The sequence below is a fragment of the Neoarius graeffei genome, chromosome 23 (assembly GCF_027579695.1).
Source record: "Neoarius graeffei isolate fNeoGra1 chromosome 23, fNeoGra1.pri, whole genome shotgun sequence".
NCBI lineage: Eukaryota > Metazoa > Chordata > Actinopteri > Siluriformes > Ariidae > Neoarius > Neoarius graeffei.
In genome coordinates this window covers 13,862,686-13,880,193 of record NC_083591.1, presented here as the reverse complement: position 1 = coordinate 13,880,193, position 17,508 = coordinate 13,862,686, and the positions used below count along the sequence as shown (strand labels likewise).

Here is a 17,508-nt window from a genome sequence, read left to right as displayed (position 1 = left end):
GACTAATTTTGAAATTATCTCTTATTAAAAGACTTAATGCAATCTCTCCCTGTGTCAACCCCTGATCAGAATATTGCCTTATTAGGTGATCGATTATTCCAGACATTCTAATGACCAAAGTTGCGTCTATACAGAATGAGAAATAGCCCCAAAGTCAGCATATCACAAGTCTCTTGGCGCACCTGAATGAACCATTTCTCAGCTGTTTACTCGAGATCATGAAATAATTGTTTTGTTTTCTCAAGATCTCAAAATAACGGTTTTGTTTTCTCGAGATCTCGAATTAGTTGTGTTGTTTTCTCGAGATCCTGAATTAATTATGTCGTTATCTCGGCATAACAAGGTCTCGTCTCGTCTTCTTCCGCTTTATCCGGGACCGGGTCGCGGAGGCAGCAGTCTAAGCAGGGAAGCCCAAACTTCCCTTTCCCCAGACACCTCGGCCAGCTCCTCGGGAAGAACACCGAGGCGTTCCCAGGCCAGCCGAGAGACATAGTCCCTCCAGCGTGTCCTGGGTCTTCCCCGGGGCCTCCTCCCGGGGGGACATGCCTGGAACACCTCCCCAGGGAGGCGTCCAGGAGGCATCCGAAAAAGATGCCCGAGCCACCTCAGCTGATTCCTCTCGATGTGGAGCAGCAGCGGCTCTACTCCGAGCTCCTCCCGAGTGACTGTGCTTCTCACCCTATCTCTAAGGGAGCGCCCAGCCACCCTGCGAAGGAAACTCATTTCGGCCGCTTGTATCCGCGATCTTGTCCTTTCGGTCATTACCCAAAGCTCATGACCATAGGTGAGAGTCGGAACGTAGATCGACCGGTAAATTGAGAGCTTCGCCTTTTGGCTCAGCTCCTTCTTCACCACAACGGACCGGTAAAGCGACCGCATCACTGCGGAGGCTGCACCGATCCGCCTGTCGATCTCACGCTCCATCCTTCCCTCACTCGTGAACAAGATCCCGAGATACTTAAACTCCTCCACTTGAGGCAGAACTTCTCCACCAACCTGGAGAGGGCAAGCCACCCTTTTCCGGTCGAGAACCATGGCCTCGGACTTGGAGGTGCTGATTCTCATCCCAGCCGCTTCACACTCGACTGCAAACCGCCCCAGTGCATGCTGAAGGTCCTGGTTTGAAGAAGCCAACAGGACAACATCATCCGCAAAAAGCAGAGATGAAATCCTGTGGTTCCCAAACAGGATTCCTTCTGGCCCCTGGCTGCGCCTAGAAATTCTGTCCATAAAAATTATGAACAGAACCGGTGACAAAGGGCAGCCCTGCCGGAGTCCAACATGCACTGGGAACAGGTCTGACTTACTGCCGGCAATGCGAACCAGACTCCTGCTCCGTTCGTACAGGGACCGGACAGCCCTTAGCAAAGAGCCCCGAACCCCATACTCCCGAAGCACCCCCCACAGAATACTACGGGGGACACGGTCGAATGCCTTCTCCAGATCCACAAAGCACATGTGGACTGGTTGGGCAAACTCCCATGAACCCTCGAGCACCCTATGAAGGGTATAGAGCTGGTCCAGTGTTCCGCGACCAGGACGAAAACCGCATTGTTCCTCCTGGATCCGAGGTTCGACTATTGGTCGAATTCTCCTCTCCAGTACCCTGGAGTAAACCTTCCCTGGGAGGCTGAGAAGTGTGATTCCCCTATAATTGGGGCACACTCTCCGGTCCCCTTTCTTAAAAAGAGGGACCACCACCCCAGTCTGCCACTCCAGAGGCACTGTCCCTGACCGCCACGCGATGTTGCAGAGGCGTGTCAACCAAGACAGCCCCACAACATCCAGAGACTTGAGATACTCAGGGCGGATCTCATCCACCCCCGGTGCCTTGCCACCGAGGAGCTTGCAAACCACCTCAGTGACTTCGGCTTGGGTAATGGACGAGTCCACCTCTGAGTCATCAGCCTCAGTCTCCTCAGTGGAAGACATGACGGTGGGATTGAGGAGATCCTCAAAGTATTCCTTCCACCGCCCGACAATGTCCCCAGTCGAGGTCAACAGCTCCCCACCCGCACTGTAAACAGTGTTGGCAGAGTACTGCTTCCCCCTCCTGAGGCGCCGGACGGTTTGCCAGAATTTCTTCGAGGCCGACCGATAGTCCTTCTCCATGGCCTCCCCGAACTCCTCCCAGTTCCGAGTTTTTGCCTCCGCAACTGCCCGAGCTGCAGCACGCCTGGCCTGCCGATACCCGTCAGCTGCCTCGGGAGTCCTGGAGGTTAACATGGCCCGATAGGACTCCTTCTTCAGCTTGACGGCATCCCTTACTTCTGGTGTCCACCACCGGGTTCGGGGATTGCCGCCACGACAGGCACCGGAGACCTTGCGGCCACAGCTCTGAACAGCTGCGTCCACAATGGAGGTAGAGAACATGGTCCACTCAGACTCAATGTCCCCCGCCTCCCTCGGAAGCTGGGAAAAGCTCTCCCGGAGGTGGGAGTTAAAGACCTCCCCGACAGAGTGCTCGGCCAGACGTTCCCAGCAGACCCTCACCATACGTTTGGGCCTGCCAGGTCTGTCCAGCTTCCTCCTCCGCCAGCGGATCCAACTCACCACCAGGTGGTGATCAGTTGACAGCTCAGCCCCTCTCTTCACCCGAGTGTCCAAGACATAGGGCCGGAGATCAGATGAAACGACTACAAAGTCTATCATTGACCTCCGACCTAAGGTGTCCTGGTGCCACGTGCACTTATGGACACCCCTATGCTCGAACATGGTGTTCGTTATGGACAAACCGTGACTAGCACAGAAGTCCAATAACAAAACACCACTCGGGTTCAGATCGGGGAGGCCGTTCCTCCCAACCACGCCCCTCCAGGTGTCACTGTCATCTCCCACGTGAGCATTGAAGTCCCCCAGTAACACAATGGAGTCCCCAGTCTGAGCACTCCTCAGTACCTCTCCCAGGGACTCCAAGAAGGCCGGATACTCTATACTGCTATTTGGGCCATAGGCACAAACAACAGCAAGAGCCCTCTCCCCAATCCGAAGGCGCAGCGAGGCGACCCTCTCGTTCACTGGGGTAAACTCCAACACATGGCGGCTGAGCTGGGGAGCTATAAGCAAGCCCACACCAGCCCGCCGCCGCTCACCACGGGCGACTCCAGAGAAGTGGAGAGTCCAGCCCCTCTCGAGGAGCTGGGTTCCAGAGCCCAAGCTGTGCGTGGAGGTGAGCCCGACTATCTCTAGCCGGTACCTCTCAACCTCCCGCACAAGCTCAGGCTCTTTCCCCCCCAGCGAAGTGACATTCCATGTCCCAACAGCCAGCCGCTGTGTCCGGGGATCAGGTCGTCGAGGCCCCTGCCTTCGACTGCCACCCAATCCACATTGCACCAGTCCCCTACTGCTACCTCTGTGGGTGGTGAACCCACAGGAGGTCGGGCCCACGTCAGCTCTTAGGGCTGAGCCCGGCCGGGCCCCTTGGGCAAAGGCCCGGTCACCAAGCGCTCGCATACGAGCCCCAACCCCGGGCCTGGCTCCAGGGTGGGGCCCCGGCTGCGTCATCCCGGGCGACGTCACGGTCCTCGGATTTTTCTCCATAGGGGTTTTGGTGAACTGCTCTTAGTCTGGCCTGTCACCTAGGACCTGTCTGCCTTGGGAAACCCTGACAGGGGCATAATGCCCCCGACAACATAGCTCCTAGGATCATTCAAGCACACAAACCCCTCCACCACAATAAGGTGGCAGTTCAAGGAGGGGGCATAACAAGGTGAAAAAGAAAAAAAAAAGGATTATATGAAGGGCCTCTCTCAGCTTCCGTACTTCAGTATTGTGTAGAAAATACAAAATACAGAAAAACCTATGAATGAGTACGCGTGTCCAAACTTTAGACTGGTACTGTAAGTTTTGATACGCGCACGTAACTTGTGCCTCCTCTAGGAGGCGCAATTGTGTGAAACACACCAGAATTTACCGTTTTTACACGTGGAAGAAGAGCAGAATGCAAGTTCAGTGTTTCACTGGAGGAATAAGATACAGAAAACAACACTGACAAAATGACCAAATTTATATGGGGACAAACTTTTCATCCGTACATCATGTATACCGCTTATCCGTCAGGCCTGTGGGTGAGCTGGAGCCAATCCCAGCTGACTACGGGCGAGAGGTGGAGTACATCCTGGCCAGGTCGCTAATCTATCGCAGGGCTAACACGGAGACGAACAACTATGGAGCACTTGCATGTGACGTCACAGCCGATCCAGATTGTGACAGACGCCATCTTGTCGGTCAAACGCCATATTTCCGCCTTCTACTTCTACCTTTTCTTCTGGAAAACCCTACTATATACAATTCTACTACAATGGCTGCGGCTACAAGCTCTCCCTACCTGTGCACGTTTTTTATGTTTTTTGTGTGTATTTTTGCGTGTTGTTCGTCTGTACCGGACTTCAATCTCCACTACAACCGTATGGACTTACTGGACATTGATTTCCAGCAGAAAATGACGGTTTGTAGCGATTTCCATCACACACACAACATTCCGGACGAGATAGCGAGACCAGCAGGGTCTCCGTGGATTGTTATCGGAAGCAAAACAAAGGAGGCGGCGCCGGGAGCGGAAGCAAAAGCGAGGCTGCAGAGCCGGCCTGTTGACTAAGCTCAGAAAACAGCCACTCAAATCTCCACTGCCGCCTCTACCTCTCCAACGCCAGATCCATGGTAAACAAGACGGACGATTTGGAATTACAGCTGGAATTACCTTATTCTATTCTATAATCGGCTGGTCAGTGCTATACTAGATACTAATATAAATAGTGTTAGTACTCAATACTTAAGTGACTTACCCGTCCAATGAGGATAATTATTTTCTTGTTTACAAGATGCCACATCCGAGTCGCTGACAAATCCTGAATTTCTGTAAAGATAACTGTCCAGAGATTTATAAGCACGCAGTGCTTCACCACTGAACAGCGAGGGAAAGTTAATAAGGTAATTATACACGTCTGGGTATTCCACCTCTGGCAGTTCAATATCCACTGACACGGTCGTGAAAACTCCGTCCGGTAAGCCATAAGGGTCACTAATCTGTAGATCGTTTATTTTAGACATATATCTAGTTATCTGTTCATTAGAAAAATGAGTCGTGTAGTCCGTCGGTTGAAATTGATCCATTCTGTACACGAGTGCAGCAGTATTCAGCTGTGTTTTTTACCGACAAGATGGCGGCTGTGTACTTTCCGGTCACGTGACTGCAAGATCTCTATTCACACTCGCATTCACGCCTGGGGCAAGTCAGAATCGAATCCACGTCTTTGGACTGTGAAAGGAAACCGGAGCACATGTGCAGGGACAAAGGAACCTCACGTGGTTCATTATAAACCAAGTGAGTTCCCATTCGAAAGCATTTATGAAGTGTTTTAACTGTACTGACTACTTTCACATTACCCATAATGCTTTGCACCTGGGGGGGGGGGGGGGGGGTGTAACCAAAATATAAACAAACTAAAACAACATGGCGTCGCACACGGACAGTAATCTTTCGAATTAAAATTTCCTGAAAACCTTCAAAGAAGTGTCAAAACTAACTAAACCAAAGCTTAAAGAAATCCGCAAAGGCTTTTCTGTGGACTTCAGGAAATCAATCAGTAAAAAAAGCACTTGGAAATATCGTATCGAACGCTTTGAACGTCTCTACTTCGGGTGACAGTGAGTCAGCAGCCTTCTTCGTCTGTCAACACGGGTGTTCCAACAATTACCGGCCTGCGCAAGTTAAAAGAGGAGCAGAAGAGCTGAGAAAGAGCGACACTGATCATAGAAGACTCCACAGTGAAATCGTTTTTGCTGGGTGCTGGTTACGACAAGAAAATACAAAACGGGAACACAAGCAAGGAATTCACTCGGTCAAGTAAGGACTGGAAACACAGCAGAACGGTGACATTTATTTTTTAAGCTGAAGTTGATTTCCTTCACTCTGACTTGAGCTCATATGCTCACAGTTTACGACAATCTTTGGGCTGTTAGAGGAAGCTGTTCAGACTTCAGGGTCAAATATGACATTCGATTTCCTGACAGAAACACTAAAAGAGGAAGTACATGGAAGCTTACTGACACTGCATCGTTTGCGCTTTGTTGGGGGAGTTGATCCTTCAATAAAGTTGTCCTTTTCAGTTCTTTGACTTGTCCTAGTTTTTCGGTTTTCGCACTTTTAATGGCTAAACACAAAGACAGAAGGGCAATTCCATGTAAATGTCAACCTCACCATGCAAAAACAAAGCAACATGTAATACATCAAAACCACTCCCAGAGATATCACCTAGGCCTGTATTTTACAGATGTGAATAAGTTGAACCAATTTGTAACCAACCTAATATGTCACTGTCAGTCTTTCTTTCTTATAATGTAAACCCCAAGCTAAAATCAACTTTGATCATGTACAATTCTATATTATTGCCACAAGCCACAGAAATGTATGCTAAAATCCACAAAACAGCAAAACAATAGCCATCCTAAATATTATTTAAGAACTTTGATAGTTTTAGCTGATATTTAGAGAGTTTTTCAAAGGGTTATGGTGGTTAAATTGCTGATTTTCTAAACATATGCCATGTCTATTTCAGACGCGTCACATCCATAACGGAATTTCGTCACATCCATAACGCTGACTTTTCCTTCCGAAACTCTGCATGAAATACAAAATATTTTAAACAAAGATTTTTTAATATTCACCTTGGACCCCTCTATCAAATGGATATCTCCATTTCGACATTAGGTTTACAATTTCACAGAGTTTGATAAAAATGTACAGTAACCCAAGAAAAGTGATACTTTTTCTGTCACATCCATAACGCATCTTTTATTGGCGTTTTCTGGCATGCCCTAGATGTACTATGGGAATTGTTCTTGTTCTATCACTTCTCCAGTATGGTACAGCCTTAAAATATGCAACACCTGCTTAAATACTGGGAGACAATAAAACATGCATTGGGTCATTTGTTGCCATTTTGAGTTCAAGTGTCACGTCCATAACGCTGGAATTGCTCAGAAGCGGCACGGTGGTGTAGTGGTTAGCGCTGTCGCCTCACAGCAAGAAGGTCCGGATTCGAGCCCCGTGGCTGGCGAGGGCCTTTCTGTGTGGAGTTTGCATGTTCTCCCCGTGTCCACGTGGGTTTCCTCCGGGTGCTCCGGTTTCCCCCACAGTCCAAAGACATGCAGGTTAGGTTAACTGGTGACTCTAAATTGACCGTAGGTGTGAATGTGAGTGTGAATGGTTGTCTGTGTCTATGTGTCAGCCCTGTGATGACCTGGCGACTTGTCCAGGGTGTACCCCGCCTTTCGCCCGTAGTCAGCTGGGACAGGCTCCAGCTTGCCTGCGACCCTGTAGAACAGGATAAAGCGGCTAGAGATAATGAGATGAGATGAGACAAAGACAGAAGGGTTGTCGGCTTCGTGACTTGGATCATCAGACTTTACTGCACCACTGAAGTGTGTGGAACACAGTCACGTGTTGTCTGCGGGTGTAAAATTGACAGCGGATTCTGCCCAACCATGCTTTTCAACACTTAGCTTCTTTAAGTATTCTATAAAACTTTAAATCAAGAAAAGTCGTTTTTCCTCCATACAAGTCCTGGTAAATATGTTGTATGTTTCTATGACAGACAGTGGTGGATAGGCAACGTTCGTGCATTATCAGAGGAGGAACAAGATGTACAAGTAACATTTATGCATCCTCATGGTCCCTCTCAGGTGGTGTTTACATTAGACCGTATCAGCGGATCATCAGATTAACGTTTTTAAAACGATTCGCGTGCACACAGCAACGCCAATACACGGATACGCTAATCACATGACTAATTAGACGGCACGTCACATGATCCCAGTGCATATCGGGCATACGCAAGTCACTCACCACGTGCAAGTGGAAGGATGGCAAGCGAACACCTTCTCCAGCAGATAAACACACCTGGCTGTGATGTTCATGTTCTTCCTGAGTTTAAGCGCCTGAAGGAGGTAAATAAGTTGAAATGTGTAAATAAACCTCAGTGCGGCTCAGCGCTTCCTCCTGCGCTCCAAATCACTCCGCCCTGAACAGCGAGTGCCCTCTGGAGGGTGCGCACTCCGGCCCTGCGCAGCTCACAGAGCGCGCGAGTGAAGTGCACGAGCAGTGATTCGGGACTGAGCCGCTGTGTGTGTGATCCCAACGCCAGCGAATCAGGAAGGTGGATGTCACAGTGACGTTGTCCAATGACGACGTCAGCTAGAGCTCAGCACTGCGTTTCCTCGTATCTCAATGTTTACACAGCACCGGATCAGATACGTACTGGTTTGAATACGTGGGCCCTGGCGGATTCAAGTTGTTCCGCCTGTGGAGTCGTCTCCCGGCGTTTTAATGTGAACGGACAGTGCATCCGCGACGAAAACGAGACGGATACGGTCTAATGTAAACACCACCTCAGACTTACAGCTGGCCCAGGATTGAGGATAACTGTTGGGTCCCTCTGGTGCATGTCATGAAAACCATTGATGCCCCGCTTACATCAACTGGCAGGCAGTATAAACTTCCATCTGATGTGGAAAAGCAAATCAATACACTGTTGAAGCTCTTCACACTGTAGGTTTGTAATATGCCTTAAAGACAGCATTTCCGTCTATCATAAAACGTGCCGTACTTGATACCTTAATATTTATAGTTTGGTTTAAAGTACCAACTTCATATTTTGTGCATTTGCTAATCAGAACAAGCTCTTTCCAGTGGTATAATTGTTTTTATGGCAGACCTTGTCATACATTTGCAACATGCATTTGAATTATAGGCGCAAAATATTTTGGGTTTTTTTTTAAAAGCCTAATAAATCAGAAAGTTTGATTTCTTTTGAACCAGGGCTTTGAACCAGAATTTTTTTTCCTATTGGTTCGTTCCGAACAGAAACGGAATTTTAACGTTTCCGGTTTTGGGTTCCACCATTAAATAGACGTTCCCGAACCGGTTAGAACAAAATAATTTCGTTCCTGGAATGGTTAATTACGTTCCCTGTCAGCTGTTTAACAAATGGCTATAAAATTATGTCTCTGTCTCATCCAGCTTAAGCCAAATGTAGGCTAATTCTATTACAACCTTCATTAAATAAGACAAGAAATAATTCAAAACAATTATTTCAAATGTTGGCGATTTGGATTCTCAGTATGTCTTCCCATCTACACAAACAGAAAAAGTGCCAAAAATGAAAGAGAATTCATTTAGTGTGTTACCAAAGGCTAGTCAGGCCCTATGCATTGATAGGCTAACAGAGGTTAACGTCATTTAATGTTCGCGAGCCTCTCATTAACGTGGACAAATATATTGATATCGTGTTTGAAATTGACGTTTTTGAATAACGATAGACTGCAATATTTACCTCTTATTTAAGATGTGGAGACGTGATAGTAGTCCACCCTCCCGCTCTCTCCATTCAGTCAGCGAACGTCACACAGGAAGTGAACCCCAGCGGGTCATAGAAACTTGCGCAGGAGAAGAATGACTTTATTTGTAGGCTATGGAAACTTTGAGGAACGAAATAAAAACCGGTATTAACCGGTTACCATTATTTTTAATAAGCGTTTCTGTTCCGGAACATAAAAAATAATAAAGTTTCTGGTTTCGTTTCTGTTCCATGTGAAATAGAAAAAATTACCGGTTTTCGTTTTCGTTCCTTGAACTGGTTCAAAGCCCTGTTTTGAACACATACCTAGTTGCCTAAAGAGTACTATAATACGAGTAATAAATAAGAAAATTTGAAAGATCTGGTGAGCTTTAATGTGGAGATATGGGGCGTCAAAGTTGCTCCAAAGCACATTTTTTTATGATTTTCAGCAAGCCGTAACTTCGCAAATATTGAACTGTAAACTTTCTATTTTAGTATTTAAAGGCGTCTGGCATTGAAGAACAATCCTTGAAAATTTCATGTATCTTGCATGAATAGTTTAAAAGTAATGACTTATGGGAGTTAGGTCCATTTTCTGTAGCACACGTTTCAACAGTGAAATTGGGGCCACACCCCTTTTTTAAAGCTCCTATATCTCAGAAACTAATGAAGGTACAAACCTAAAATTTTGTACACTATTTATTGGGCACACTGACAATATTTCCAGAAAGTATGAAGCAAATCTGAGATGGTCAGTGTTGAGGCCTCTGGTGATTTCACATGGATTGACCCCATGTGTACTCGAAGAAATGGCTGAGGTTATCTGACTTATACCCCTTTTCCACCAAATCAGTTCCAGGGCTGGTTCGGAGCCAGTGCTGGTGCTGGTTCACAACTCGTTCAACTTGTGAGCCAGCTGAGAACCAGTTTGCTTTTCCATAGCTCGCAGTGCTAAGGGAAGCCACGTCATTACGTCACTGTATACGTCAGTTACGTCGCTACGTTTGCATAAACCTTGGCACGAATATCGAAGCAAAAACAACACGGAAGAAGCAGCAGCAGCAACAACAACAATAATAATGGATGACTTCGCATTTGTACAGCTCCTGCTTCTCGTCGCTTAAAAATGGCGATCTTTTGTGGTCTTGTTATTGTTGTCGGTCTTAACAACTCCGCCCCCCCCGCTGACGTAAGCGGTTCTTTCCTCTGGCCCAGCAGAGAGTTGGTGCTAGCCTGGAACCGTTTTTTCTGGCCCCAGAGCCAGTTCTTTGTCAGTGGAAACAGAAAACCCGGTTCCAAACTAAGCACTGGCCCCGAACCAGCCCTGGAACTGCTTTAGTGGAAAAGGGGCAACAGTAAACAAATATAGTGCCTCAAGGTGCAAGGCATTATGGGTATGTGAAAGTAGAGAATTCAGCAGTATGAGCGGTTTGAAGCGAAAGGGTCACTGTTGAATATTAGATTTCTGTGGAGAAGAAAGAGCAGCTAGAAACGCGCAGGAGGAAACACAATGCTACCAGGAGGACCAATCACAGCTGTAGTTACATGGCAGGAGAAGTGCGGGTCATGCTATGGCGGAGATTTGAAGCAGAAGTATAAATTTGCCTTAGGCTAAGTAGTTTTTGTTTGTTCTTTGGCTACACTGCAGGGAAAATCTTGTAGCTCCCCCTCAAGTAAAATGCTGCAACAAGGTTTTTTTGTTTTTAAACCAGAAAACTTTCTATTACAAAGCGTTGACACTGGAGTCTCCTTCCGTGAATGTCAACCTCAACATCTCCTTACTGCAAACATCACCACATCAACGATTAATTGTTTTTCTTTGGTAAACACATTTTAGCATCTCATCTCATTATCTGTAGCCGCTTTATCCTGTTCTACAGGGTCGCAGGCAAGCTGGAGCCTATCCCAGCTGACTATGGGCGAAAGGCGGGGTACACCCTGGACAAGTCGCCAGGTCATCGCAGGGCTGACACATAGGCTACGTTTACATTACGTCGAATCAGCGGATCATCAGATTAATGTTCTTAAAATGATTCGCGTTTACACTAAAACCGTTAGCCGTGCACACAGCAACACCAATACGCGGATACGCTCGGCTCCGCAGGCATCCTGCGCTCCAAATCACTCCGCCCTGAACAGCGAGTGCCCTCTGGAGGGTGTGCACTCCGGCCCTGCGCAGCTCACAGAGCGCGCGAGTGAAGTGAACAAGCCACGATTCGGGACTGAGCCGCTGTGTGTGAGATCCCAGCGCAGATCACTTACCACTTGCAAGTGGAAGGATGGCAAGCCTAAAGACAATCATAACTACACAATGGGCAGTATTTGCATCAGTATTTGCAGTATTTTCATACTTTTATACTCTTTAATGAAAGGTGATACAAGGCGGAAGTCTGCGCCGTTTTTCAGCAGTCGCGTCACATGACCAACACCAGCGAATCAGGAAGGTGGATGTCACAGTGACGTTGTCCAATGAGACGCCAGCTAGAGCTCAGCACAGCGTATTCGCGTATTCTCAATGTTTACACAGCACCGGAGCTGATACGATCTAGATTGAATACGTGGACGCTGGCGGATTCCCGTTTCCCCGCTTTTTCAGGGGGGTTAATGTAAACGGACAGTGCATCCGCGAAGAAAACGAGACAGATACGGTCTAGTGTAAACGTAGCCATAGACACAGACAACCATTCACACTCACATTCACACCTACGGTCAATTTAGAGTCACCAGTTAACCTAACCTGCATGTCTTTGGACTGTGGGGGAAACCGGAGCACCCGGAGGAAACCCACGCGGACACGGGGAGAACATGCAAACTCCGCACAGAAAGGCCCTCGCCGGCCACGGGGCTCGAACCCGGACCTTCTTGCTGTGAGGCGACAGCGCTAACCACTACACCACCGTGCCGCCTACATTTTAGTATGTTTATTATAATTATTAGCGTTCGTTTAAGTAGAGCATTTGCCATACACAGTCCTGAGAATTAGCTGTTACTAAAGGAATGATGGGAGGGGAAATTACAATGAGCACATTGTGGTATCGGGGGCGTGGTCAAGCACCAGTTTGTGAATGGAGGGCGAGGCCAAGGAAAACGAATGGCAAAGTGATCACACCTGTGTCTTACTAATTGTGTGTGTGTGTGTGTGTCTCTTGCAATGGCACCTGAGGGTTTATGTGGTGAGAGGAAGCAGAGAGGAGGACAGCTTCCCTGTACACCATGTTTGTAAGTAGAGCGTTTATGCTGAAAAGCTTAAATAAAAAATTTAAAAAAAAAAAAGTGTCTAGAATTAAAACCTCCTGTCACAGTGCTTCAGTGTTCTGCCCATTGCAGGAACTTTTATACACATTTACTGTACAGTGGTGCTTGAAAGTTCGTGAACCCTTTAGAATTTTCTATATTTCTGCATAAATATGACCTAAAACATCATCAGATTTTCACACAAGTCCTAAAAGTAGATAAAGAGAACCCAGATAAACAAATGAGACAAAAATATTATACTTGGTCATTTATTTATTGAGGAAAATGATCCGATATTACATATCTGTGAGTGGCAAAAGTATGTGAACCTCTAGGATTAGCAATAAATTAGAGTCAGGTGTTTTCAATCAATGGGATCACAATCAGGTGTCTTTTTATTTAAAGAACAGGGATCTATCAAAGTCTGATCTTCACAACACATGTCTGTGGAAGTGTATCATGGCACGAACAAAGGAGATTTCTGAGGACCTCAGAAAAAGCGTTGTTGATGCTCATCAGGCTGGAAAAGGTTACAAAACCATCTCTAAAGAGTTTGGACTCCACCAATCCACAGTCAGACAGATTGTGTACAAATGGAGGAAATTCAAGACCATTGTTACCCTCCCCAGGAGTGGTCGACCAACAAAGATCACTCCAAGAGCAAGGCGTGTAATAGTCAACGAGGTCACAAAAGACCCCAGGGGAACTTCTAAGCAACTGAAGGCCTCACTCACGTTGGCTAACGTTCATGAGTCCACCATCAGGAGAACACTGAACAACAATGGTGTGCATGGCAGGGTTGCAAGGAGAAAGCCACTGCTCTCCAAAAAAACATTGCTGCTCGTCTGCAGTTTGCTAAAGATCACGTGGACAAGCCAGAAGACTACTGGAAAAATGTTTTGTGGATGGATGAGACCAAAATAAAAATTTCTGGTTTAAAAGAGAAGTGTTATGTTTGGAGAAAGGAAAACACTGCATTCCAGCATAAGAAGCTTATCCCATCTGTGAAACATGGTGGTGGTAGTATCATGGTTTGGGCCTGTTTTGCTGCATCTGGGCCAGGACGGCTTGCCATCGTTGATGGAACAATGAATTCTGAATTATACCAGCGAATTCTAAAGGAAAATGTCAGGACATCTGTCCATGAACTGAATCTCAAGAGAAGGTGGGTCATGCAGCAAGACAACGACCCTAAGCACACAAGTCGTTCTACCAAAGAATGGTTAAAGAAGAAAAAAGTTAATGTTTTGGAATGGCCAAGTCAAAGTCCTGACCTTAAAGGGCATATCCTGGACCAATTTCGTGGGTTTTTTTTATATGAAAGTATGTCTCTTTACACACTCATCCAGAAGGGTAATTTTGCACAAGGCCATCTGTCTACAGAAAAAAAAAAAAACGTGTCTGGAGCCAGATTCGTGACGTCACGTGCAGATCCACCAGCAGGCTGAGAGAGCTTGCATGGATTCAACGCACAGTCTGTGTAGACCAAGTTTAGCAGCTAGCGATTTTGCATTGAAATATGGAATTGTCACCTGAGCTTCTAAACCCATGGATTCATGTATCAATGCTCATGTATTTATTGTTACATAAATCATATTTTTTCTAAATCACTATGTATTGATATTTCTTCATTTAGAAGAGTACTGGCTACTGTACGAGAAAGATTTCATAAGCTACACACATGGAATCGGCTAAGCAGGGTTGTATATACATTTAATGTGTTTGACAGGTCCCAAGATCTCAAGCCCTGACACGCATATCCCTTGATACATGTGAAAGAAATGCCGCTTTTCCACTACAAACGCGGCTGAGTTGGGCTGAGCCGTGCCGTGCCGAGTTGGGCTGAGTCGAGCTGAGCGGGGCTGTTGGAGTTGCATTTCGACTACAACCGCGCTGAACCGTGCTGGCTGGAAGTGGGTGGACACATTGGGTGGAGTTAGCGAAAGTGGGTGGACGTCACGTGATGTCGTTAGGCGGCGCAAACAGTGACATCAGTGATCTTTTAAGCGGTAGTCTCACAACCCGAATAGTAAACAATAAACATGGAGGACATGGAGTCGTTAGTGTTGCTGGTCTTGGTGCTGTGGCTTGTTGTCACCGACAACGCCAACAGATACTGGCAAGAGCGTATAGATGAGGCGAGGCGCATAAGGCTTCAGAAATTCTCGTAATTCGTAATTCTCCTTCTTCCGGGTTTACGGTGTTTACAGATCCCAGCGTGCTCGCGGGGCGTGTGTGGGCATGTGAAGACACTCCTCCTCACCAATCAGTGCACAGGGGAGTGTCTGCTCACGCCCCCAGCCTCACTCGGCTCGGTTTGGCTCGCTTCAGCCCCACTCCAAAACCGTGCGAGTTTTAGGGGCTAAGCAGGGCTGAAGCGAGCTGAGTCGTGCTGTTCTTTGGTAGTCGAAACGCGAGCCGTGTCGGGCTGAAGTGAGCTGAAGCGAGCTGAGAAAGGGTAGTGGAAAAGGGCCAAAAATGTGACTTTGGGCGCTGAGTGAGACGACTGCCTCTCCAGTAGCTCTGTAGTTTTTAGCTCTTTAAACCTCTTTTTTTTTTCCACTGTTTTACTTTTCTGCTCTTCTTACGAAGTGTTTTCTTCATATCCCATGGATATTTTTAACTTTAACATGCAACCAGGAGCCAGTTTTCTCACTTATTCGAGAGAGGAGCTGCTGGCCCTGAAAACAATGGGGCAAGCCAGGATACGACACCCCAATCCCGGCCGAGCTGAGGAGGAAACCCAGGGGCTGCTAAGCTAAAGGCTAGGCTAGCGGCACTACAAACCATCCATTCCCTCCATTATCATGGGGAATGTGAACTCGCTGCCGAATAAGGTCGACGAGCTATCCGCACTGAACAACCAGCGGATTTACCGGGAGAGCAGCTTATTTATTTTTACAGAGACATGGCTGACACACCTTGTACCGGATGCTAACGTGGACTGCTGGCATCACCATCTGTGTTTACATCCCTCTGAGGGCAAACGCAGCCACTGCATGCGAGGGGATTCACTCCCTCACAGCAAGGCTACTTCGATACTTTGGCTGCTTTTTACCAGGCTGTGGACAGTATCTTTTTAATTTCCCTAAGGGAACCCTCCCAAAGGGTTCAATAAAGTTCTATCTAATCTAAGTGTATTATCACCCAGCGCTTTCATGTTGTTTACTTTTGTGCGTGTCAATAAATAACATTATCCGTGTACCACACCAACACAGGAACACCTAATTTAGACTATAGTCTCTCTTATGTCTTACCTTGGCAATAGTCAACTTGTGAATTGCCAATTTTGTTGGTCCTCGGCTCTGTTGGTCATCGGCTGCTTCCGGGTGCCTCACACGAAGCGCTCCCATTTCTCTCTCGTTGTCCGGTCTTTTGCAAAACGATGAGTACTAATCCCATCATGATTAGTGTTGCTACACCCTCCTACGATACATCCGTTAACCATTTTAATAATTACGTGATAACGTTGAAGAAATTTGCAGAAAACCACCAGGTCGTTTTCTCATAAACAAACCAGCGCTGATGTAGGATTCAGAGGGAGGCGTCCTGCATGTGACGTCATGAAAATCAATGTTTCCCGGGAAATCCAAATGCCAAGTTTTTTCAGAGGCGGACCAATTCGCCTCAAATGGCTTGATTTCAACTGAATATTTCTGGTATTGCGCAAGGTAAAAAAAAATTTGCACAAAATGCAAAATGTGACAGATATTTGACCAAAGTTTAATATAAAATAGGAGAATTACATTGATCTTGCTCCTGAATTTACCCGTGATATGCACTTTAATCCAATCGAAATGTTGTGGAAGAACCTGAAGCGAACAGTTCATGTGAGGAAACCCACCAACATCCCAGAGTTGAAGCTGTTCTGTACGGAGGAATGGGCTAAAATTCCTCCAAGCCGGTGTGCAGGACTGATCAACAGTTACCGCAAACGTTTAGTTGCGGTTATTGCTGCACAAGGGGGTCACACCAGATACTGAAAGCAAAGGTTCACATACTTTTGCCACTCACAGATATGTAATATTGGCTCATTTTTCTCAATAAATAAATGACCGAGTATAATATTTTTGTCTCATTTGTTTAACTGGGTTCTCTTTATCTACTTTTAGGACTTGTGTGAAAATCTGATGATGTTTTAGGTCATATTTATGCAGAAATATAGAAAATTCCAAAGGACTTTCAAGCAGCACTGTACAGTATATAAACCTGTGATTAGTATCAGAGCTGTAATTACTGTCAGAGCGGCTGCTATAGAAAATAAATCAACACTAACAAACTTAAGCGAAATCAACAACGCTACTGCGTAAAGACATTTAACTGAACGATTTTTAAAGGTCCCATGGCATGGTGGTTTGTTGATGCTTTAAACGGGCTCGTGGAGGCTTCCGGATGTTATATCCGCAGCCTTTCTCGAAATGAATCCTCGGCACATAAATATAGCCTCCTGGGAGAAAGCGCCATTTCAGCGCTTTTCCCAGTGCGTCGTTTTGCTAATGAGAAGCAGGAGGCAGGGAAGGGTAGAGGGTGGGGGCGGGCCATGGGGGGAGGGGGAGGGGCTTGACCAAGCTGCGCGCACACATGCTCGCTGCTATCAGCGCCTGTAGCCACGCTGCTAAGACAAAACCCCGTTCTCCCTCGGACTCCTTTCGTAAACTCAACGTGACGCAGAGAACAGAGAGTGAGAGTGTTCGGAGTGGTAGTTTACGAACGTATAATACCCTAGGCTTGAACACGCACTCCATAACCAAAGAGGATAGAAGCAGCAACTACAGCAACATGGCGCTTATCCAACAGAAGACATGCATTGCGGAGCAATAGTCAAACATAAGCTCATAAATTACAGTCAATTTCCAGACTAAACTCAGTTTAACAGAGCATGCTGCATGCTCTTTAGTTTTGTAGCGCAGATTATCTGGCTAACTGCAGGAAGCGG

General features: G+C 46.7%; 1 protein-coding gene across 3 annotated transcripts in view; it reads right to left on the bottom strand.

Moving 5' to 3' along the window:
• The window catches only part of porb (P450 (cytochrome) oxidoreductase b), a 127,173-nt gene that overhangs the window by 92,826 nt on the left and 16,839 nt on the right, over nt 1-17,508 (bottom strand). The window contains exon 1 of one of the 3 annotated variants that reach the window (XM_060905813.1): nt 4,785-4,850. The exons of the other annotated variants lie outside the window; for them this stretch is intronic. The gene's annotated coding sequence lies outside the window, so the exon portion shown is untranslated. Of the gene's footprint in view, nt 1-4,784; nt 4,851-17,508 lie in introns of those variants that run through there. 3 annotated transcript variants of the gene reach the window in all.